Source organism: Kogia breviceps, chromosome 5 (assembly GCF_026419965.1).
Source record: "Kogia breviceps isolate mKogBre1 chromosome 5, mKogBre1 haplotype 1, whole genome shotgun sequence".
Taxonomy (NCBI): Eukaryota; Metazoa; Chordata; class Mammalia; order Artiodactyla; family Physeteridae; genus Kogia; species Kogia breviceps.
The window spans coordinates 17,900,151-17,924,060 of record NC_081314.1 but is presented as its reverse complement, the minus strand read 5'-3'; the positions used below and the strand labels follow the sequence as shown (position 1 = coordinate 17,924,060).

Below are 23,910 nucleotides of genomic sequence, written 5' to 3'. Positions count from 1 at the left end.
TAACATTTTTAAGGGTACAGTGCAGTGGTGTCAATTGCATTCACAATGTGTGAGCCCATTACCACTAACTTTCCCCCCAAAATTTCAAATCATCGCAAATAGACACTTCATCCTACCTCCCACCCTTGGTAATCTTAATCTACTCTCTGTGAATTTACCTATTCTAGATATGCCATATAAGTGGAATCATACAATATTTGTTCCTTTGCGTCTGGCTTGTTTTACTTAGCATAATGTTTTCAAGGTTCATTCATATTGTTGCATGTATCAGAACTTCATTTTAACTTTTCATGTCTATATAATATTCCATTGCATGTGTATAACTGCATTTTGTTTAATCATTTATCTGTTGATGGACACTTGGGTTGTTTCCATGTTTTTGCTATTGTGAATAATGTCACAGTGAACGTTGGTGTACAAGTATTTGTTTGAAACCCTGTTTTCAATTCTTTTGGGTATACACCTAGTTGTGGAATTACAGAGTAATATGGTAATTTTAGGATTACTTTTTTGGGGAAACATCACACTGTTTTCCACAGTGGCTGCACTGTTTTACATTCTCATTAGCAATGGACAGGGTTCCAATTTCTTCATACTCGTCAACACTTGTTATTTTCTGGTATATTTTGATAATAGCCAGTCCTAATGGGTGTGATGTATTATCCCATTGTGGTTTTCATTTTTATTTCCCTAATGATTAGGGGTGTTGAACATCTTTTCTTAGGCTTATTGGCTATTTGCATATCTTTGGAGAAATGTCTATTCAAGTCCTTTGCCTATTTTTAATTACTTAGAGTTTTTTTGTTGTTGATTACAAGCATTCTTTGTATATTCTGGATATTAAACCCATATCAGATAAATGATTTGTAAATATTTTCTTCCATTCTGTAGGTTGTCTTTACACTTTCTAGATAACGTCATTTGATATACAAAAGTTATAAAGTTTGATGAAGTCTAATTCTCTTTCTCTCTCTCTTTGTTTTTGGTTGCTTGTGCTTTTGGAGTCATATATAAGAACTTATTTGCAAATCCAATGTCATAGAGCTTTTCCTCTATGTTTTCTTTTAGGAGTTTTATGCTTTTAGTTTTCACATTTAGGTTTGATCAGTTTTGAGTTAATTTTTACATATAGTGTAAGTTAGGAGTAAAGCTTCGTCTTTTTTAAAAATAGATCTTTATTGGAGTATAATTGATTCACAATACTGTGTTAGTTTCTGTTGTACACCAAAGTGAGTCAGCCATTTGCATACGTATGTCCCCATATGCCTTTCCTCTTGAGCCTCCCCCCTATCCTCCCTATCCCACCCCTCTAGATCATCACAAAGCACAGAGCTGATCTCCCTGTGCTATGCTGCTGCTTCCCACTAGCTAATTATTTTACATTTGGTAGTGTATATATGTTGATGCTACTCTCACTTCACCCCAGCTTCCCCCTCCCACCCCATGTCTTCAAGTCCATTCTCTATGTCTACATCTTTATTCCTGCCCTGCAATTAGGTTCATTAGTACCATTAAAAAAAAATATTCCATATATATGCATTAGCATTTGTAGTGAGCTTCATTCTTTTGCATGTAGAAATTCAGTTATCCCAGCACCATTTGTTGAATAAACTATTCTTTCCCTTTTGAATGGACTTGGCATTTTTGTCAAACATCAGTGGACTGTAGATGTATGAGTTTATTTCTGGGGTCTCAATACTATTCCTTTGGTCTGCAAGTCTATCCATGTTCTAGTATCGCACTGTTTTGATTACTGTAGGTTTGTAGTAAGTTTTATTTATTTATTTTATTTTATTTATTTATTTTTTTAACATCTTTATTTGAGTATAACTGTTTTACAATAGTGTGTTAGTTTCTCCTTTACAACAGAGTGAATCAGTTATACATATACATATGTTCCCATATCTCTTCCCTCTTGCATCACCCTCCCTCCCACCCTCCCTATCCCACCCCTCTAGGTGGTCACAAAGCACAGAGGTGAACGCCCTGTGCTATGCAGCAGCTTCCCACTAGCTATCTAATTTACGTTTGGTAGTGTGTATGTGTCCCTGCCACTCTCTCACATCGTCACCGCTTACCCTTCCCCCTCCCCATATCCTCAAGTCCATGCTCTAGTAGGTCTGTGTTTTATTCCCGTCCTACCACTAATCTCTTCATGACATTTTTTTTTCTTAGATTCCATATATATGTGTTAGCATACGGTATTTGTTTTTCTCCTTCTGACTGACTTCACTCTGTATGACAGACTCCAGGTCTATCCACCTCATTACAAATAACTCAGTTTCATTTCTTTTTATGGCTGAGTAATATTCCATTGTATATATGTGCCACATCTTCTTTATCCATTCATCTGTTGATGGACACTTAGGTTGCTTCCATGTCCTGGCTATCGTAAATAGAGCTGCAATAAACATTTTGGTACATGAATCTTTTTGAATTATGGTTTTCTCAGGGTATATGCCTAGTAGTGGGATTGTGGGGTCATATGGTAGTTCTATTTGTAGTTTTTTAAGGAACCTCCATACTGTTCGCCATAGTGGCTGTATCAATTTACATTCCCACCAGCAGTGCAAGAGGGTTCCCTTTTCTCCACACCTTCTCCAGCATTTATTGTTTCTAGAGTTTTTGATGATGGCCAATCTGACCAGTGTGAGATGATATCTCATTGTAGTTTTGATTTGCATTTCTCTAATGATTAATGATGTTGAGCATTCTTTCATGCGTTTGTTGGCATTCTGTATATCTTCTTTGGAGATGTGTCTATCTAGTTCTTCTGCCCATTTTTGGATTGGGTTGTTTGTTTTTTTTGTTATTGAGCTGCCTGAGTTGCTTATGAATTTTGGAGATTAATCCTTTGTCAGTTGCTTCATTTGCAACTATTTTCTCCCATTCTGAGGGTTGTCTTTTGGTCTTGTTTATGGTATCCTTTGCTGTGCAAAAGCTTTTAAGTTTCATTAGATCCCATTTGTTTATTTTTGTTTTTATTTCCATTCTCTAGGAGATGGGTCAAAAAGGATCTTGCTGTGATTTATGTCATAGAGTGTTCTGCCTGTGTTTTCCTCTAAGAGTTTGATAGTGTCTGGCCTTACATTTAGGTCTTTAACCCATTTTGAGTTTATTTTTGTGTGTGGTGTTAGAGAGTGTTCTAATTTCATACTTTTACAGGTAGCTGTCCAGTTTTCCCAGCACCACTTATTGAAGAGGCTGTCTTTTCTCCACTGTATATCCTTCCCTCCTTTATCAAAGATAAGGTGACCATATGTGTGTGGGTTTATCTTCTGGGCTTTCTATCCTGTTCCATTGATCTATATTTCTGTTTTTGTGCCAGTACCATACTGTCTTGATTACTGTAGCCTTGTAGTATAATCTGAAGTCAGGGAGCCTGATTCCTCCAGCTCCATTTTTCGTTCTCAATATTGCTTTGGCTATTCGGGGTCTTTTGTGTTTCCATACAAATTGTGAAATTCTTTGTTCTAGTTCTGTAAAAAATGCCAGTGGTAGTTTGATAGGGATTTCATTGAATCTGTAGATTGCTTTGGGTAGTAGAGTCATTTTCACAATGTTGATTCTTCCAATCCAAGAACATGGTATATCTCTCCACCTATTTGTATCATCTTTAATTTCTTTCATCAGTGTCTTATAGTTTTCTGCATACAAGTCTTTTGTCTCCTTAGGTAGGTTTATTCCTAGATATTTTATTCTTTTGGTTGCAGTGGTAAATGGGAGTGTTTTCTTCATTTCACTCTCAGATTTTTCATCATTAGTGTATAAGAATGCCAGAGATTTCTGTGCATTAATTTTGTATCCTGCTACTTTACCAAATTCATTAATTAGTTCTAGTGGTTTTCTGGTAGCATTCTTAGTATTCTCTATGTATAGTATCATGTCATCTGCAAACAGTGACAGCTTTACTTCTTCTTTTCCTATTTGGCTTCCTTTTTTTTCTTTATTTTCTCTGATTGCTGTGGCTAGAACTTCCAAAACTAGGTTGAATAAGAGTGGTGAGAGTGGGCAACCTTGTCTTGTTCCTGATCTTAGTGGAAATGGTTTCAGTTTTTCACCATTGAGAACAATGCTGGCTGTGGGTTTGTCATATATGGCCTTTATTATGTTGAGGAAAGTTCCCTCTATGCCTACTTTCTGCAGGGTTTTTATCATAAATGGGTGTTGAATTTTGTCCAAAGCTTTCTCTGCATCTATTGAGATGATCATATGGTTTTCCTCCTTCAATTTGTTAATATGGTGTATCACGTTGATTGATTTGCATATATTGAAGAATCCTTGCATTCCTGGAATAAACCCCACTTGATCATGGTGTATGATCCTTTTAATGTGCTGTTGGATTCTGTTTGCTAGTATTTTGTTGAGGATTTTTGCATCTATGTTCATCAGTGATACTGGCCTGTAGTTTTCTTTCTTTATGAGGTCTTTGTCTGGTTTTGGTATCAGGGTGATGGTGGCCTCATAGAATGAGTTTGGGAGTGTTCCTCCTCTGCTATCTTTTGGAAGAGTTTGAGAAGGATAGGTGTTAGCTCTTCTCTCAATGTTTGATAGAATTCGCCTGTGAAGCCATCTGGTCCTGGGCTTTTGTTTGTTGGAAGATTTTTAATCACAGTTTCAATTTCAGTGCTTGTGATTGGTCTGTTCATATTTTCTATTTCTTCCTGGTTCTGTCTTGGCAGGGTGTGCATTTCTAAGAATTTGTCCATTTCTTCCAGGTTGTCCATTTTGTTGGCATAGAGTTGCTTGTAGTAATCTCTGATAATCTTTTGTAGTTCTGCAGAGTCAGTTGTTACATCTCCTTTTTCATTTCTAATTCTATTGATTTGAGTCTTCTTCCTTTTTTTCTTGATGAGTCTGGCTAATGGTTTATCAATTTTATTTATTTATTTATCAATTTTATTTTATTTATTTTCTCAAAGAACCCGCTTTTACTTTTATTGATCTTTGCTATTGTTTCCTTCATTTCTGTTTCATTTATTTCTGATCTGATCTTTATGATTTCTTTCCTTCTGCTAAATTTGGGGTTTTTTTGTTCTTCCTTCTCTAATTGCTTTAGATGCAAAGTTAGGTTGTTTATTCGAGATGTTTCCTGTTTCTTAAGGTATGATTGTATTGCTATAAACTTCCCTCTTCGAACTGCTTTTGCTGTATCCCATAGGTTTTGGGTCGTCGTGTCTCCATTGTCATTTGTTTCTAAGTACTTTTTGATTTCCTCTTTGATTTCTTCAGTGATCACTTCGTTATTAAGTAGTGTATTGTTTAGCCTCCATGTGTTTGTATTTTTTACAGATCTTTTCCTGTAGTTGATATCTAGTCTCATAACGTTGTGGTCAGAAAAGATACTTGATACGATTTCAATTTTCTTAAATTTGCCAAGGCTAGATTTGTGACCCAAGATATGCCCTATCCTGGAGAATGTTCCATGGGCACTTGCGAAAAATGTGTATTCTGTTGTTTTTGGATGGAATGTCCTATAAATATCAAGTAAATCCATCTTGTGTAATGAATGTATCATTTAAAGCTTGTGTTTCCTTATTTATTTTCATTTTGGATGATCTGTCCATTGGTGACAGTGGGGTGTTAAAAGTCCCCTACTATGATTGTGTTACTGTCGATTTCCCCTTTTATGGCTGTTAGTATTTGCCTTATGTATTGAGGTGCTCCTATGTTGGGTGCATAAATATTTACAATTGTTATATCTTCTTCATGGATCGATCCCTTGATCATTATGTAGTGTCCTTCGTTGTCTCTTGTAATAGTTTTTATTTTAAAGTCTATTTTGTCTGATATGAGAATTGCTACTCCAGCTTTCTTCTGATTTCCATTTGCATGGAATATCTTTTTCCATCCCCTCACTTTCAGTCTGTAAGTGTCCCTAGGTCTGAAGTGGGTCTCTTGTAGACAGCATATATATGGGTCTTGTTTTTGTATCCATTCAGCCAGTCTGTGTCTTTTGGTGGGAGCATTTAATCCATTTACATTCAAGGAAATTATTGATATGTGTGTTCCTATTACCATTTACTTAATTGTTTCAAGTTGTTCTTGTAGGTCTTTTCCTTCTCTTGTGTTTCTTGCTTAGAGAAGTTCCTTTAGCATTTGTTGTAGAGCTGGTTTGGTGGTGCTGAACTCTCTCAGCTTTTGCTTGTCTGTAAAGGTTTTAATTTCTCCATCAAATCTGAATGAGATCCTTGCTGGGTAGAGTAATCTTGGTTGTAGGTTTTTTTCCTTCATCACTTTAAATATGTCCTGCCACTCCCTTCTGGCTTGTAGAGTTTCTACTGAAAGATCAGCTGTTAACCTTATGGGGATTCCCTTGTGTGTTATTTGTTGTTTTTCCCTTGCTGCTTTAATATGTTTTCTTTGTATTTAATTTTTGACAGTTTGATTATTATGTGTTTTGGTGTGTTTATCCTTAGGTTTATCCTGTATGGGACTCTGTGCTTCCTGGACTTGATTGACTATTTCCTTTCCTATATTAGGGAAGTTTTCAACTATAATCTCTTCAAATATTTTCTCTGTCCCTTTCTTTGTCTCTTCTTCTGGGACTCCTATGATTCGAATGTTGGTGCGTTTAATGTTGTCCCAGAGGTCTCTGAGACTGTCCTCAGTTCTTTTCATTCTTTTTTCTTTCTTCTGCTCTGCAGTAGTTATTTCCACTATTTTATCTTCCAGGTCACTTATCCGTCCTTCTGCCTCAGTTATTCTGCTATTGATCCCATCTAGAGTATTTTCATTTCATTTATTGTGTTGCTCATCGTTACTTGCTTCGTCTTTATTTCTTCTAGGTCCTTGTTAAGTGTTTCTTGCAATTTGTCTATTCTATTTCTAAGATTTTGAATCATCTTCACCATCATTATTCTGAATTCTCTTTCAGGTAGACTGGCTAAAAATACCTCTTCATTTGTTAGGTCTGGTGTGTTTTTATCTTGCTCCTTCATCTGCTGTGTTTTTCTGTCTTCTCGTTTTGCTTATCTTACTGTGTTTGGGGTCTCCTTTTTGCAGGCTGCAGGTTCGTAGTTCCCTCTGTTTTTGGTGGCTGTCCCCAGTGGCTGAGGTTGGTTCAGTGGGTTGAGTAGGTTTCCTGGTTGGGGGGACTAGTGCCTCTGTTCTGGTGGATGAGGCTGGATCTTGTCTTTCTGGTGGGCAGGTCCACGTCTGGTGGTGTGTATGGGGATGTTGGTAGCCTTATTATGATTTTAGGCCGCCTCTCTGCTAATGTATGAGGCTGTAGACCTGTCTTGCTCTTTGTTGGGTATAGGGTGTCCAGCACTGTTTGTTGCTGGTCCTTGAGTGAAGCTGGGTCTTGGTGTTGAGATGGAGATCTCTGGGAGATTTTCGTCGTTTGATATTACATGGAGGTGGGAGGTCTCTTGTGGACCAGTGTCCTGAGGTTGGTTCTCCCACCTCAGAGACACAGCCTTGACACCTGGCTGGAGTGCCAAGAACCTTTAATCCACAAGGCTCAAAATAAAAGGGAGAAAAAAAATAGAAAGGCAAGAAAGGAAGGAAGGAAGGAAGGAGGAAGGGAGGGAAGGAAGGAAGAAAGGAAGGGAGGGAGAAAGAAAGGAAGGAAGGATGGAATAAAGGAAGGAAGGGAGGGAGGAAGGAAAGAAGGAAGGAAGTAGGAAAGAAAGGAGGAAAGCAAGGAAGAAAGAAAGGGAGAAGAGTAAATAAAGTAGGATAAAATACAGTTATCAAAATAAAAAATAATTATTAAGAAGAAAAATTTCTATTAAAGAAAAAAGCAAAAAAAAAGCAAAAAAAAACACGGGTCGGTCTAACTCTAGGACAAATGGTGAAAACAAAGCTATACAGACAAAATCTCACGCAGCAGCGCACACATACACACTCACAAAAAGAAAAAAGGGGAAAATAATAGTATATCTTGCTCCCAAAGTCCACCTCCTCAACTTGGGATATTTCGCTGTCTATTCAGGTTTTCCACAGCTGCAGGGCACTTCAGGTTGACTGTGGAGCTTTAACCCGCTGCTTCTGAAGTTGCTGGGAGAGACCTCCCCCTCTCTTTGTTCGCACAGCTCCTGGGGTTCAGCTTTGGACTTGGACCCGCCTCTGCGCGTAGGTCGTCCGAGGGCGTCTGCCCTTCGCTCAGACAGGACGGGGTTAAAAGATCAGCTGATTCGGGGGCTCTGGCTCACTCAGGCCAGGGGGAGGGAGGGGCACGGATGCGGGTCGAGCCTGCGATGTCAGAGGCCTGCGTGACGCTGCACCGGCCCGAGGCGCACCGTGCATTGTCCCGGGGAAGCTGTCCCTGGATCCCAGGACCCCGGCAGTGGCGGGCTGGACAGGCTCCCGGGAGGGGCGGTGTGGAGAGTGACCTGTGCTCCAACACAGGCTTCTTGGTGGCGGCAGTAGCAACCCTAGCGTCCCACACCTGTCTCTGTTGTCCGTGCGGACAGCCGCGGCTTGCGCCCGTTTCTGGAGTTCCTTTACGCGGTGCCCTTAATCCCCTCTCTTCGCGCCCCAGGAAGCGAAGAGGCAAGAAAAAGTCTCTTGTCTCTTCGGCAGCTCCGCGCCCGTTTTTGGAGCTCCTTTAAGCGGCGCGCTTAAACCCCTCTCCTCGCTCACCAAGAGGCAAATAGGGAAGAAAAGGTCTCTTGCCTCTTCGGCAGCTCCAGACTTCAACTGGACTCCCTCCAGGCTAGCCGTGGTGCACTAAGCCCTGCCAACTCCAGACCCTTCCCTGGGATCCGCCCGAGGCTCAGTTCCCAGCCCCGCCCGCCCCGGTGGTGGGTGAGCAGACAAGCCTCTCGGGCTGGTGAGTGCTGGTCCGCACCGATCCTCTTTGGGAATCTCTCCGCTTTGCCCTCCGCACCCTGTTGCTGCGCTCTCCTCCGCGGCTCCGAAACTTTCCCCTCCGCCACCCGCAGTCTTTGCCTGTGAAGGGGCTCTTAGTGTGTGGGAACCTTTCCTCCTTTACGGCTCCCTCCCACTGGTCCAGGTCTCGTCCCTATTCTTTTGTCTCTGTTTATTCTTTTTTCTTTTGCCCTACCCAGGTACGTGGGGAGTTTCTTGCCTTTGGGGAGGTCTGAGGTCTTCTGCCAGTGTTCGGTGGGTGTTCTATAGGAGAATTTCCACGTGTAGATGTATTTCTGATGTATCTGTGAGGAGGAAGGTGATCCCCGCGTCTTACTCTTCTGCCATCTTCTCCTGTAGTAAGTTTTAATATTGGGAAGTGTGAGTCTTCTCATGTTCTTCCTTTTCAGATTATTTTTGCTTTTTCGGGCCCCTTGCAATTCCATATGAATTTGACATTGGCCTTTCCATTTCTGCAAAAAAGGTTGTTGGAATTTTGGTAGTGATTGCATTGCATCTGCTGATGACTTTATGAAGTATTGACAGTTTAACAATGTAAAGTTTTCTAACTCGTGAACACAGGATATCTTTCCATTTATTATTTATTTATTTACTTATTTTAAATTTTTGGCTGTGTTGGGTCTTCATTGCTACACACGGGTTTTCTCTAGTTGTGATGAGCGGGGGCTACTCTTTGCTGCAGTGCATGGTCTTCTTATTGCAGTGGCTTCTCTTGTTGCTGAGCGTGGGCTGTAGGTGCACGGACTTCAGTAGTTGCAGCACATGGGCTCAGTAGTTACGACATGCAGGTCCCAGAGTGTGCGGGCTTCAGTAGTTGCGGTGTGTGGGCTCAGTAGTTGTGGCTCTCAGGCTTTAGAGCACAGACTCAGTAGTTGTGGTGCACAGGCTTAGTTGCTCCGTGGCATGTGAGATCTTCCCAGCCCAGGGATCTAACTCACGTCCCCTGCATTGTTAGGTGGATTCTTAACCACTGCGCCAAAAGGGAAGTCCCCTTTCCATTTATTTTGGTCTTCTTTTATTTCTTCTGCAGTGTTTTGTAGTTTTTACTGCACAGGTCTTTAACGTCTTGGTTAAATTTACTCCTGTTTTATTCTTTTAGTTGCTATTGTAAATGGAATACCTTTCTCAATTTCTTTTTTGAATTGTTCATTATAGGTATATAGAAAGACAACTATGCAACTGCTGTTTGTTTGCTGATCTTGTAACCTGCAACTTTTCTGAATTTATTAGCTTTAGTACCTTTCTTGTAGAGTCTCTGGAATTTTCTACATATAAGATAATATTTAATGCATGTAAAGATAGTTTTACTTCTTCTTCTCCAATTTAGATGTCTTTTATTATTATTTTTTCTTGTCTAATTGCTCTGGCTGGAACTTCCAGCACAGTGTTGAATAGCAATGGTGCCAGTGGGCATCCTTGTCTTGTTCCTGATCTTAGGGAGAGAACTTTATGTTTCACTATAGAATATGATGTTAGCTGTGGGTTTTTCATATATGGTCTATATCATGTTGGGGAAATTTCCTTCTATTTGTACTTTTCTGAGTGTTTGATCATGAAAGGTGATAGATTTTGCCAAATGCCTTTTCTATGTCGATTGAGTTGATCATTTAGCTTTTGTCCTTTGTTCTATTAATGTGGTGTATTATACAGATTGATTTTTTTGGTATATTGAACCACTTTTGCATTCCTGGGATATATCCCAGTTGGTCATGGTGTCTAATCTTTTTTTTTTTTTTTTTTTTAAAGAAACTTTATTTTTTAGAGCTTCTTTTAGGTTCACAGTAAAATTGAGTGGAAACAACAGAGCATTCCCATATATACTCTGTTTTCACACATGTACAGCCTACCCCACTATCAGTATTCTGAACCAGAGCAGTATGTCTGTTACAATTATGGAATGTACATTGACACATCATTACAAGTCCATGGTTTACTGTAGGGTTGACTCTTGGCGTTGGAAATTCTGTAGGTTTGGATAAATGTGTAATGATATGTATCCACCATTTGCAGCATCATATAAAATAGTTTTACTTGCCCTAAAAATCCTCTGTGGTCCACCTATTCATCACTCCTTCCCCCTAACCCTGATAGCCGGATAAACCCCTGGCAACCACTCATCCTTCTACTGTTTCCATAGTTTTCCTTTTCCAAAATGTCATATAGGTGGAATCATACAGTATGTAGCTTTTTCAGATTAGCCTCTTCCAGTTAGTTATATGGAGGAAGCTGGTCTGATAAGGCCACATACTCTATGATTCACGTTTCCTCTGTGTCTTTTCACAGCTTGATAGCTGATTTCTTTTTAATGTTAATATTACATTGTCTGGATATATCACAGTTCATTTATCCATTCACCTACTGAAAGACGTCCTGGCTACTTTTAAGTTTTGGCAGTTATTAATAAAGCTGCTAAAAACATTCATGTGCAGGTTTTTATGTGGATGTAAGTTTTCAACTCATTTGGGTAAATATGGAGGAGCATGATTGCTGGCTCAAATGGTAAGAGTATGTTTAGTTTGTAAGAAACTGCCAAACTGTCTTCCAGAGTGGCTGTACTAATTTGCATCCCCACCAGCAATGAAGGAGACATCCTATTGCTCCACATCCTTGTCAGCTTTTGGTGTTCTCAGTGTTCTGCATTTTGGCTATTCTGTTAAGTGTGTAGTGGTATCTTACTTTAATTTGCATTTCCCTGATGACGTATGATGTGGAGCATCTTTTCATATGCTTATTTGCCCTGTCTGTGTTTTCTTTGGTGAGGTATCTGTTCAGGTCTTTGGCCAGTTTTTAATTGGGTCGTTTTCTTATTGTTGTGTTTGTTTGACCTAAACAAAGAGGTAAACTCAAAAAGATGAGTTTATTCAGGAATAGCAGAGGAACTGTAATTCAGGACAAGCAAACTGTAGCAAGCTACAGGTGAGTCCATTGAGGGTTTGGGGCAGGTTGTATTTATGGACAGGAAATGTAAAGAGGGGAGAGTCCAGTTAGAGTCAGTTAAAATAAACAACAAATGGAGACCAGCCTTGAAAACTTCCTGAGCAGATAAAATCAGTCCAGTCACAGAAACAAAACTCAATTCAGCCCACTTTGTGAGTCCATCTTGACCTGGGTCATCTCCCATTCATGAATCTTTGATATGAGATAACCCCTGATCAACCCCCTGTCATCTGAGAAAATTTTGGCACTATCAGTGTTCTGTAAATCAGGCCTTTAGCGGAAATCAGTTTCTTAGTCCTTAAGTTTTGTCTTCCTGAGGGCACATGTGTGAGATTTTCCAATTACATCCTCCAGTTCTATTTTAGATTGAAATTCTTTCACAAGTTTTGAGAGTTCTTTGTTTATGTTAGATAGCAGTCCTTTATCAGATTGTGTGTTTTGCAGATATTTTCTCCCAGTCGGTGGTTGTCTTCTCATTCTCTAGATAGTGTCTTTCACAGAGGAGAAGTTTTTAATTTTAGTGAAGTCCAGCTTACCAATTATTTCTTTCATAGATCATGCCTTTGAAAGTAGTGTATCTAAAAACTTACTCCCATATCCAAGGTCATCTAGGTATTCTCCCATGTTATCTTCTGTGAGTTTTATAGTTTTGTGTTTTACATTTAGGTCTGTGGATCCATTTTGAGTTAATTTTTGTTAAAGGTATAAGGTTTGTCTACATCAGTTTTTTGGATGTGGATGTCCAGTAGTTCCAGCATCATTTGTTAAAAAGACTGTTTTTCTTCCATTGTATTACTTTTGGTCCTTTGTCAAAGATCAGTTGATTATATTTATGTAGGTCTATTTCTGGGCTCTTTATTCTGTTCCATTGATTTATTTCACCAATACTATACCTCTTGATGATATTGAGTCTTTCTATCCATGAACATGGAATATCTCTCTACTTATTTAGCTTTTTCATTTTGTTCATCAGAGTTTTGTAATTTTCCTCATATAGATCTTGTTTTGTTAGATTTATGCCTACGTATTTTTTGGGGAGTGTGGGGGTGTGCTAATGTAAACAGTATTCTGTTGTTAGTTTCAAATTCATTGCTGGTATACAGGAAAGCGGTTGACTTTAATAAATTCACGTTGTGTCCTGCAGCTTTGCTATAATTATTAGTTTCAGCAGTACTTTTGTTCTTTAGGATTTTCTACATAGATAGTCATGTTATCTGTAAACAAAGAAAGTTTGATTTCTTCCTTCCCAATCTGTATGCCTTTTATATATTTCCTTTCCTTGTTTCATTATATTAGCTAGGACTTCCAGTATATTTTTGAAAAGGAGTTGTGAGAGGCCACTTTCTTGCATTATACCTGATCTTAGTGGGAAAGCTTCTAGTTTTTCACCATTACATATGGTGTTAGCTATAGGTTTTTGCAGATGTTCTTTATGAAGCTGAGGAAGTTCCCCTGTATTTCTAGTTTGCTGAGAGTTTTTTTTTTTTTTTTTTTTTTTTTTTTGTGGTACGCAGGCCTCTCACTGCTGTGCTCTCCTGTTGTGGAGCACAGGCTCCGGATGCGCAGGCTCAGCAGCCACGGCTCACGGGCCCAGCCGCTCTGCGGCATGTGGGATCCTACCGGACCGGGGCACAAACCTGTGTCTGCCGCATTGGCAGGTGGACTCTCAGCCACTGCGCCACCAGGGAAGTCCTGCTGAGAGTTTTCATCATGAGTAGGTGTTGGATTTTGTGAATGCTTTTCTGCATCTGTTGATATGTTCGTGTGATTTTTTTTTCTTTAGCCTGTTGTTGTAATGGAGTACATGAATTGTTTTTCAAATGTTGAATCAGCCTTGCATACCTGGGATAAATCCCACTTGGAGGTGGTGTATAATTATTTTTGTATGTTACTGGGTTTGATTTGTTAAATGTTTTGTTGAGGATTATTGCATTTATGTTTGTGAGAGACACTAGTCTGTAGTTTTCTTGTGATGTTTTTGCCTGGTTTGGGTATTAGGGTGATGATGGCCTCATAGAATGAGTTAGGAAGTATTCCCTCTGATTCTATCTTCTAGAAGAGATTGTAGAGAATTGGTGTAATTTCATTTTTAAAGGTTTTGTAGTGTTCCACCAGTGAACCTTTGTGGGCTTCATTTTTTTTTGTTTTTTTTTTTGTTTTTTGTTTGGCCATGCCACTCAGCTTGCAGGATCTTAGTTTCCCAACCAGGGACTGAACCCAGGCCCTGTCAGTGACAGTGTGGAGTCCTAACCACTGGACCACCAGGGAATTCCCTGCATTTGTTTTTTAAATCATGTAAGAAATAAAAAGTGGTGTTACAAACCAAAAATACAATAATACTGGCTTTTTTATATTTCCCCATCTTTACTGGAGATCTTTACTTCTTCATACAGTTCTGTGATACCATCTACTACCCTTTTATTTCAACATGATGGGCTCCCTTTACCATTTCTTGTAGGGCAGCCCTAGTGGTAACGAACTCCTCAGCTTTTGTTAATCTAGAAATCCCTCTTTTTTTTTTTTTTTTTTGCGGTATGTGGGCCTCTCACTGTTGTGGCCTCTCCCATTGCAGAGCACAGGCTCCGGACATGCAGGCTCAGCGGCCATGGCTCACGGGCCCAGCCGCTCCGTGGCATGTGGGATCTTCCCAGACCTGGGCACGAACCCATGTCCCCTGCATCGGCAGGCGGATTCTCAACCACTGCGCCACCAGGGAAGCCCTGTCCCTTATTTTTGAAGGACAGTTTGCCAAGTATAGAGTTGTTGGTTGAGTTTTATTATTTCAGCATCTTGTTTTTTAATTTTTAATTGAAGTATAGTTGCTGTATAGTATTATATGTTACAGGTGTACAAAATAATGATTCAGAATTTTTAAAGGTTATACTCTATTTATAGTTATTATAAAATATTGGCTGTATTCCTCATGTTTTACATATATCTTTGTATCTTATTTTATGCCTAGTAGTTTGTGTCCTTTACTCCTCTACCCCTATATTGCCTCTCCCCCCTTATTGCTCCTCACTGGTAATCTGTAGTTTATTCTCTATATCTGTGAGTCTACTTCTTTTTTGTTATATATACTCATTTGTTGTATTTTTAAAATTCCATATATAAGTAATACCATACAGTATTTGTCTTTCTCTGACTTACAGTAAGTCCGCTACATACAAATCTTCAAGTTGTGAACTTTCAAAGATGCGAACTTGTGTTCGCCTGTCTAATCACGTAAGTTAGTTCACGTGCCTGGCGTACATTGTCACATGCGTGCATCATCTACAAGTGATTGTGCTTTTGTATACTTTACAGTACGGTATAGAGTACAGTAGTACAGTATCTTTATTTCAAGCCCAGGATGTCCGGAAGTAAGTGTAAAAGCAGCGGTGATTCAGTGGGTACTGCTAAGAAGTGCCAAGCGATAACGGTGGAAAGAAAAATGAAAATAATTGAGAAAGTGGAGCAAGGCAAAAAGATGGTAGACATCACTCATTCTTTTTTTTTTTTTTTTTTTTTTTTGTGGTTTGCGGGCCTCTCACTGTTGTGGCCTCTCCCATTGCGGAGCACAGGCTCCGGACGCGCAGGCTCAGCGGCCATGGCTCACGGGCCCAGCCGCTCCGCGGCATGTGCGATCTTCCCGGACCGGGGCACGAACCCGTGTCCCCTGCATCAGCAGGCGGACTCTCAACCACTGCGCCACCAGGGAAGCCCCATCACTCATTCTTATAACATGAATTGTTCAACCGCCGGCACAATTCTAAAGAACAAGGAGACGATCATGGAACATGAAGTCTGCTATGCTAATGATGTCAACAGTACTATTGAAGAAGCGTGGAAAAGTGATGGAGGAGATGAGAAACTTCTCAGTGTGTGGATGCAGGATCAGCACCAGTGTCATGTCCTGTTCAGCTTAATGCTGATTCAAGAGAAAGCTAAAAGCCTTTATGAAGACTTGACGAAGAAACATGGCGTAGAATCAGAGGGTGCATCTTTTAATGCCAGCCATGGCTGGTTTCATTGCTTCAAGACTAGAGCCAACCTTCACAATATGGTAGCTGCCCAGGAATTTCCTGAAATGCTTTGAGAAATTATTGATGAAGGCGTGTATTCACCCAAGCATGTTTTTAATGTGGACGAGACAGGACTGTACTGGAAGAGGATGCCAGACTGAAGTTACATCAGTAAGGAGGAAAAGTTGATGCCAGCCTATAAGGCAGCAAAGGATCAGCTAACTCTGTTGTCTGGTGGCAATGCTTCCAGTGATATAAAGCTGAAGTCTCTCTTAGTTTATCATTCAGAGAACCCAGGAGCCCTTAAAAACATAGCCAAGGGCTCTCTTCCTGTTGTGTGGAAGAGTAACCCCAAAGCCTGGTTACACAGGCCATTTTCCAGGACTGTTTTTTCCACCACTTTATCCCGGATGTGGAGAAATATTGCTTGGAGAAGGATGTCCCATTCAACATTCTTTTGCTGCTCGACAATGCTCTGGGCCATCCCCCATTCATGGACAACTTTCATTCCAATGTCCTGTAGTGCATCTGCCACCAAGTACTATGTTGCTCATCCAACCTATGGACCAGGGGTTATAGCGACTTTCAAGAAGTATTATTTATGTCACACTTTTCATCAGGCAGTAAAGATGAGTGACGAATCAGGAGCAAACTTGCAACAATTTTGGAAGGACTATAACATCTACAAGGCCATAAAAATCATTGACTTTGCTTGGCATGAGGTTACGGCCATCACTGTGAATGGGGTTTGGAAGAACGTTTGCCCGCAGTTTGTTCACAATTTTCATGGATTTGAGAAGGTGGATGAGGAGTCCAAAGAGGTCTTCAGCAACTTAGTGATCCTCAGCAAGAAGCTGGAGCTAGATCTGCAAGAGGACGACTTCATTGAACTCCTTGCTGTGCAACATGGGAGTTTACTGATAAAGACCTGATGGAATTGGAGGCCCAGAGAAACGATGAAGAGAGAAAAGAAGAAGAACAAGTAATTGAAGAACCTAAGAGATTCATGATGCTGGAAATAGCAAGGGGATTTTCTTTATTTGAGAAGGCACTGTTAGTTTTTGAGGCACAGGACCCGAATGTAGAATGGTACACGAAGGTTGCAGCAGCCGTACAGAATGCAATCCAGTGCTACTGTGTCATCTATCACGAGAAAAAAAGAGCTACTACCCAGACATCACTGGATCATTTTTTCAAAAGGGTAGATGGAATTGAATCCAGCAAGGAACCAGAATCTGTGCCATCAGCGTCAGACATGAGTGAAATTGCAGCTTGCCTTCCATCTCCTGTTGCTGACAGTCCTTCAGCTCTACCATCTCCCACCTCCTTTCCCTCCTCCGGTCAGCAACTCTCCTTGCCTGTTCACTTGATGCCAGTCCCATATGCCAGCTGTTATACTGTACTACTGTGCTTTTCAAGGTACTGTACTGTAAGATTAAAGATGTTTTCGTGTTTGTTTTTTATGTATTATTTGTGTGAAAAGTATTATAAACTTATTACCACAATTACTATATAGCTGATAGTGTTAGTTGGGTACCTAGGCTAACTTTTCTGGACTTAACGAACAAACTGGACTTATGACCGCACTTGAACGGAACTCGTTTGTATGTAGGGGACTTACTGTATTTCAATTAGCATAATGCCTTCCAAGTCCATCCATATTGCTGCAAATGGCAAAATTTTGTTCTTTTTATGTCTGAGTAGTATTCCATTGTATGTATACACCACATCTTCTGTATCCATTCATCTGTTGATGGACACTTAGGTTGCTTACATATCTTGGCAATTATAAATAATGCTGCTATGAACATTGGGGTGCATGTATTTTTTCAAATTAGTGTTTTTGGGTGTTTTGGATGTATTCCTAGGAGTGGAATTACTGTGGCAGAAGAACTGAATAGGCATTTTTCCAAACAGGAAATGCATATAACCAATAGGCACATGAAAAGATGTTCAACCTTGCTGATCATCAGGGCAATACAAATCAAAACCACAATGAGATATCACATCACACCTGTCAGAATGGCTATCATCAAAAAGAACACAAATAACAAATGTTGGCAAGGATGTGGAGAAAAGGGAACCCTGTACACTGTTGGTGGGAATGTAGATTGGTGCAGCCACTATGCAAAACGGTATGGAGGTTTCTCATAAAACTAAAAATAGAACTACCATAAAAAATAGAACTTTCAGCACTTTAAATATGTATCCCATTTGGTAATCTTATTGAAGATTCTTTGTGTATGATGAGTCACTTCTCTCTTGCTACTTTCAAGATTCTGTCTTTGTCTTTTAATAATTTGACTATAATGTGTCTCAGTATGTGTGTGTATGACTTTTGTCCTACTTCGAGTTTCTTGAATTTGTAGCTTCACGTCTTGTGCCAAAATTGAGAAGTTTTTGGACATTATTTCTTCAAATAATCTCTCTGCCCCTTTCTCTCTCTTCCTTCTGGTACTGCCATGCGGTATATATGTCAGTTCACTTGATGATATTCCATAGGTCCCTTAGTCTCTATTCACTTCATTTTTTTTCTTTTCTTTTTGCTCCTCAGACAGGATTATTTAAGTTTTCTTCAAGTTTCCTTATCCTTCTTGTTTACTCAGGTCTGTTGTTGAACCCCTGTAGTGAGCTTTTCATTTCAGTTATTGTACTTTTCAGCCATAGAATTTCTGTTTGGTTCCTTTTTATAATTTCTCTTTATTGATATTCTCATTTTGTTCATACTTTTTTTCCCTGATTTTTTTAGTTCTTCATGTTTTCCTTTACCTCCTTGAGCATATTTAAGACAGTTGATTTAAAATCTTTGGTTAGTAAGTTTATTGTCTGGGCTTCTGCGGGATGGAGTCTTTTAATTTATTTTGCTCATTGAATGGCTGTACTTTCCCGTTTCTTTGTATGCTTTGCTATTTTTTGTTGGAAACTGAACATTTGAATATTATAATGCGGTAACTCTGGAAATCATATTCTCCCCTTTTTCCAGAGTTTGTTGTTTTTTTGATTGTTGAACGCTTTAGTAGTCCATTATCTAGTGACTTTTCCCAACTGTTTTTGCAGAGGCTATATTCCTTGTTGTTTTCCTTAGCTTGTGTCCAGCTATTGTTCTAACAGAGATTACCTTGAACAACAGGTGCCAAAACAGACAAATAAGAAAACATCTCTCCTAGTCTTTACAAATTGGCTCTGTACTGAGGCTGTCCTTCAACACGTAGCCAGACTTAAGCTGAGTTTAGGTATCAGCCCAAGGTTAAAGCCTAAGGTCTTCTCAGGTCTTTTGTAATGTTATGTTTTCATTTTAATTCATCTCAAGGTATTTTCTTTAAATTTTTTTTTTTTTTTTTTTGTGGTACGCGGGCCTATCGCTGTTGTGGCCTCTCCCGCTGCGGAGCACAGGCTCCGGATGCACAGGCTCAGCAGCCATGGCTCACGGGCCCAGCCGCTCCGCGGCACGTGGGATCTTCGCGGACCGGGGAACAAACCCGTGTCCCCTGCATCGGCAGGTGGACTCTCAACCACTGCGCCACCAGGGAAGCCCTAAAAATTTTTTTATTGAAGTATAGTTGATTTACAGTGTTGTGTTAATTTCTGCTGTACAGCAGAGTGACTCAGTTATACACATATATTCTTTTTCATATTCTTTTCCATTCTGGTTTATCACAGGATATTGAATATATTGTTAGTTCCCTGTGCTGTACGGCAGGACCTTGTTGTTTATCCATTCTATATATAATAGTTTGCGAATCCCAAACTCCCAATCCTCCCCCACCCTTGGCAATCACAAGTGTGTTTTCTATGTCTATGAGTCTGTTTCTGTTTTTAGACAAGTTCATTTGTGTCATATTTTAGATTCCACATATAAGTGATATCATATGGTATTTGTCTTTCTCTGCCTGACTTAATTCACTTGGTATGATCATCTCTGGGTCCATCCATGTTGCTGCAAATGGCATTATTTCATTCTTTTTAGTGACTGAATAATATTCCATTATATATATACCACATCATCTTTATCCATTCGTCTGTCACTGGACATTTAGGTTGTTTCCATGTCTTGGCTATTGTAAATAGTGCTTCTGTGAACATAGGGGTGCATGCATCTTTTTGAATTATAATTTTGTCTGGGTATATGCCCAGGAGTGGGATTGCTGGATCATATGGCAACCACCTGTGTAGGAGGATTTCCTTTTCTCCAAACCCTCTCCAGCATTTATTACTTGTAGACTTTTCAATGATATCCATTCTGACTGGTGTGAGGTGGTGCCTCATTATTGTTTTGATTTGCATTTCTCTAGTAATTAGCAATGATGAGCATCTATTCATGTGCCTATTGGCCATCTGTATGTCTTCTTTGGAGAAATGTCTATTTAGGTCTTCTGCCCATTTTTCAATTGGTTTTTTGTTGTTGTTTTTATTGAATTGTAGCTCTTTGTATATTTTGGAAATTAAGCCCTTGTTGGTTGCATCATTCGCAAATATTTTCTCCCAGTCTGTAGGTTGTCTTTTCATTTTGTTTATGGTTTCCTTTGCTGTGTGAAAGCTTATAAACTTGATTAGGTCCCATTTTTTATTTTTGCTTTTATTTCTGTTGCCCTGGGAGACTGACCTAAGAAAACATTGGTACAATTTATGTCAGAGAATGTTTTGCCTATGTTCTCTTCTAGGACATTTATGGTGTCTTGTCGTATATTTAAGTCTTTAAGCCATTTTGAGTTTACTTTTGTGTATGGTGTGAGGATGTGTTCTAACTTCATTGATTTATATGTGGCTGTACAACTTTCTTAATGCCACTTCCTGAAGGACTGTCTTTTCCCATTGTATATTCTTGCCTTCTTTGTCAAAGATTAATTGTCCCTAGGTATGTGGGTTTATTTCTGGGCTCTCTATTCCGTTCCACTGATCCGTTCAAGGTATTTTCTAATTTCCCTTCTTAGGTCTTTTCTGAACACGCATCTGGCTCTAGGCATATCTGCGTCTTTCTGAAGTCCCTTGTATACCCAGGAGATCTTGAATACCCTAATTCCTACCCCCACCAAGCCCTCTCTCTCCCTGTTTTTTCCCTCCCAGCCCTTAGGGAATCTCAACCGTAATCTTTCACCCCAGATGTCTATAGGTGGTTCTTTTGTCTTACAGTGAGCAATGCCTGCCACTTTTCTGGCCTGAGTGAGTTCTGAGTTAGGTGAAGTGATGAAAGGCTTGCATCCATCTTTCAGGTAGCCCCCAGACAAGTTAGAACAGACCTACATAGTGATTTGTGCCTCAGGTCTTCTTTGCTTCCTCTAGAACCAGGAAGAGTGTGGGGCAAGTGTAATTCAAAACGCCACAGAGCTTTCCTACAGTTTCTAAGTTGCCTTTTTCCTGATTCAGCTTTTACTTAGTTGTAAACTTTTGCCTGTTCCAGAGTTTTGACAAAGTTGGTTCTGACAGTTTCTGCATGTGTTTTGATGTTTCTGTTTGCAGACAGGAGCTTGGAGCTGCCTATTCCACCATTTTGTTGTCTAGAAATAGTGTTTAAAGTCAGGAATTTACACATACTGAAAATGCATTTTGTTCCTACAGTAAGTTCTTGGCTGTTCACATATCTCTTTAGTTCCTCCTCTTCACTGTCTCTGTCCCTGGTGTGGACTTCATGTGATTTTCTGTGTCTGCCCAAAGATACTTGTCCCGTGACTATGTCTGCAGGTTCTGATGCCCTCCAGTACAGGTGCACTTTCACAAGCTCACTTTTTAAGAAACTGCTTGGCTCATTGTGGAAACTTTATCTACAAATACTTAGAATGTCTATCCCAGGGGCCTGCCCTAGCCCTGGCTGGAGTCTGAATACTTGGTTCCATTGTGGTTCCTCAGCTTCCCTCCTTCTTGACTCAGTAATTCTTTGTGATGTTTATGGGGTGTCAAAAAAGACAGCTTTAGAGGCTCACAGAGGAGGCCTCTTTTCTGGTTCTCATTTCTTTTTCTTTTTTATTGAAGTATAGTTGATTTACAGTGTTGTGTTAATTTCTGCTGTACAGCAAAGTCACTCAGTTATACGTATATATATTCTTTTCCATTATGGTTTATCACTGGATACTGAATACAGTTCCCTGTGCTGTACCCTATGACCTTGTTGTTTATCCAACCTATAATACTAGTTTGCATCTGCTAATCCCAAACTCCTTATCCTTCCCTCCCCCACTCCTCCTCCCCCTTGACACTGGTTCTCATTTCTTCCTTGTAGGAATTAGCCAGGGCTCATTGGGCTCTCTGGGTGCCAGGTGCTCTGTCAGGCCTGGACTAGGGCCTAAGATGATGAGGCCATCATCTTAGTGGACCTGGGGCCCACTCTTGGCAGCTCAGGGCCACAGGTTTTCCATTTCTGACTGTTTTCATTTCCCCAGTGATTTTATCTTGTTTGGTTGTCATTGCTGGTATTTTTCTTCATTTTGATTTTTATTCTGGCCTCTTTGTACTTGTGGTTTCTTAATTTAGAATTGCCTTCATCCCAGGACTCATCACTCACATTCTTTATTTCAAGTCATTGACATAGATTTTTCTTTTATTGAGTTACAATTTAGGCACAGTAAATTACATGTTCATTGGGATGGGTTTTGGCAGCTTATCCAACTTTGTATTCATCATTCAAAACAAGATATGGAACATTTCTATCATCTCAGAAAATGCATTAGGCAAAAGGGAAGTTTTGCCTATTGCTATTATTTTTTGAGTTGTCTTTTTATTGTTGATTTGTAGTGTTCTTTATATATTCTGGATGTGAATCCTTTGTCAGATATGTGTATTTTAAATATTTTTTTCCTGGTCTGTGACTTGTTTATTCATTTAATTAATGGTGTCTTTTGATTCACATTATTTAAAAAACTTGGTAAAATCCCATTTATCAGTGTTATTACTTCTGATTAGAACTTTTTGTGTCCTGTCCAGGAAATCTTTGCCTACTACAAGGTTTCAAAGATAGTCCACATCATCTTCTAGGAGCTTTGTAGTTGTGGGTTATGTTAAGATCTACAATCTATTTTGGGCTAATTTTTGTGTGTAGGGTATAGAGTGAAACAGGAGTCTACTTCTGTTTTTTTCCATACAGATATTTAATTGTTCCATCACCATTAGTTAACAAGACTTACTTTCCACACTGAATTGTTTTGGTACCTGGTCTAAAATCAGTTGTGTGGGCCTGTTTCTTCACAATCTATCGTGTTTCATTGCTGTTTTTGCCTACCTCTATGCCTCTGCCATACTGTCTTGATGACTGTAGCTTTGTAGTTCTTGGTGGTTCTCACCAGGGACAGTTTCAATATCCTGGGAACATGTGGCAGTGTTGGAAACACTTTTGGTTGTCATAGTGGGGATGAGGGGTGGAGGGGTGTGCTACTGGCATCTAGTGGGTGCAGGCCAGAGATGCTGCTCTACATCCTACGTGCAGAAGTCAAACACCCACAGCAAAGAATTATCCTGTCCAAATTGTTGATAATACCAAGACTGAGAAACCCTGTTTTTGTGAGTCTTCAAGTCAGTTAGTATAAGTCTTCCTATACTGATATTAAAAAAAAAAAATACCGTTTTGACCATTCTGTCTCCTTTGTATTAACCATGTGAATCTTAGAGTCCGCTTATCAGAAATTCCTATGAATTTGATAGGAATTGCTTGAAAAATACAGATTTCTCCACTATACTTGTTACTAAACTTTAAATCTAAAATAATTAAAATAGTATAAGTAATTAAAATTAAATACAATTAGGAACTTAGTCTCTCACTTTTACTAGTCATGTTTCAAGTATTTGGTAGCCACATGTGGCTAGTGTCTACTATGTCGACAAATAGCAGAGCCAGAGAACATTTTCATCATCATAGAAAGCTCTTTCGGGAAGCACTGGTATAGATCAGTTTGGGGATTTATTTATTCTTCTAATCCATGAATATATACGTTTTTTTGTAGATATTCTTTATCAGATAATGGAAGTTCAATTGTACTCGTAGTTTACTGCTAGTTTTTTTTTTTCTTTTTTTTTTGTGGTACGCGGGCCTCTCACTGTTGTGGCCTCTCCCGTTGCGGAGCACAGGCTCTGGACACGCAGGCCCAGCGGCCATGGCTCACGGGCCCAGCCGCTCCGCGGCATGTGGGATCTTCCCGGACCAGGG

At 39.7% G+C, this 23,910-nt stretch overlaps 1 protein-coding gene across 10 annotated transcripts in view; it reads left to right on the top strand.

Moving 5' to 3' along the window:
• The window catches only part of PCCB (propionyl-CoA carboxylase subunit beta), a 142,329-nt gene that overhangs the window by 73,753 nt on the left and 44,666 nt on the right, over positions 1–23,910 (top strand). The gene's annotated exons all lie outside the window — the stretch shown is intronic.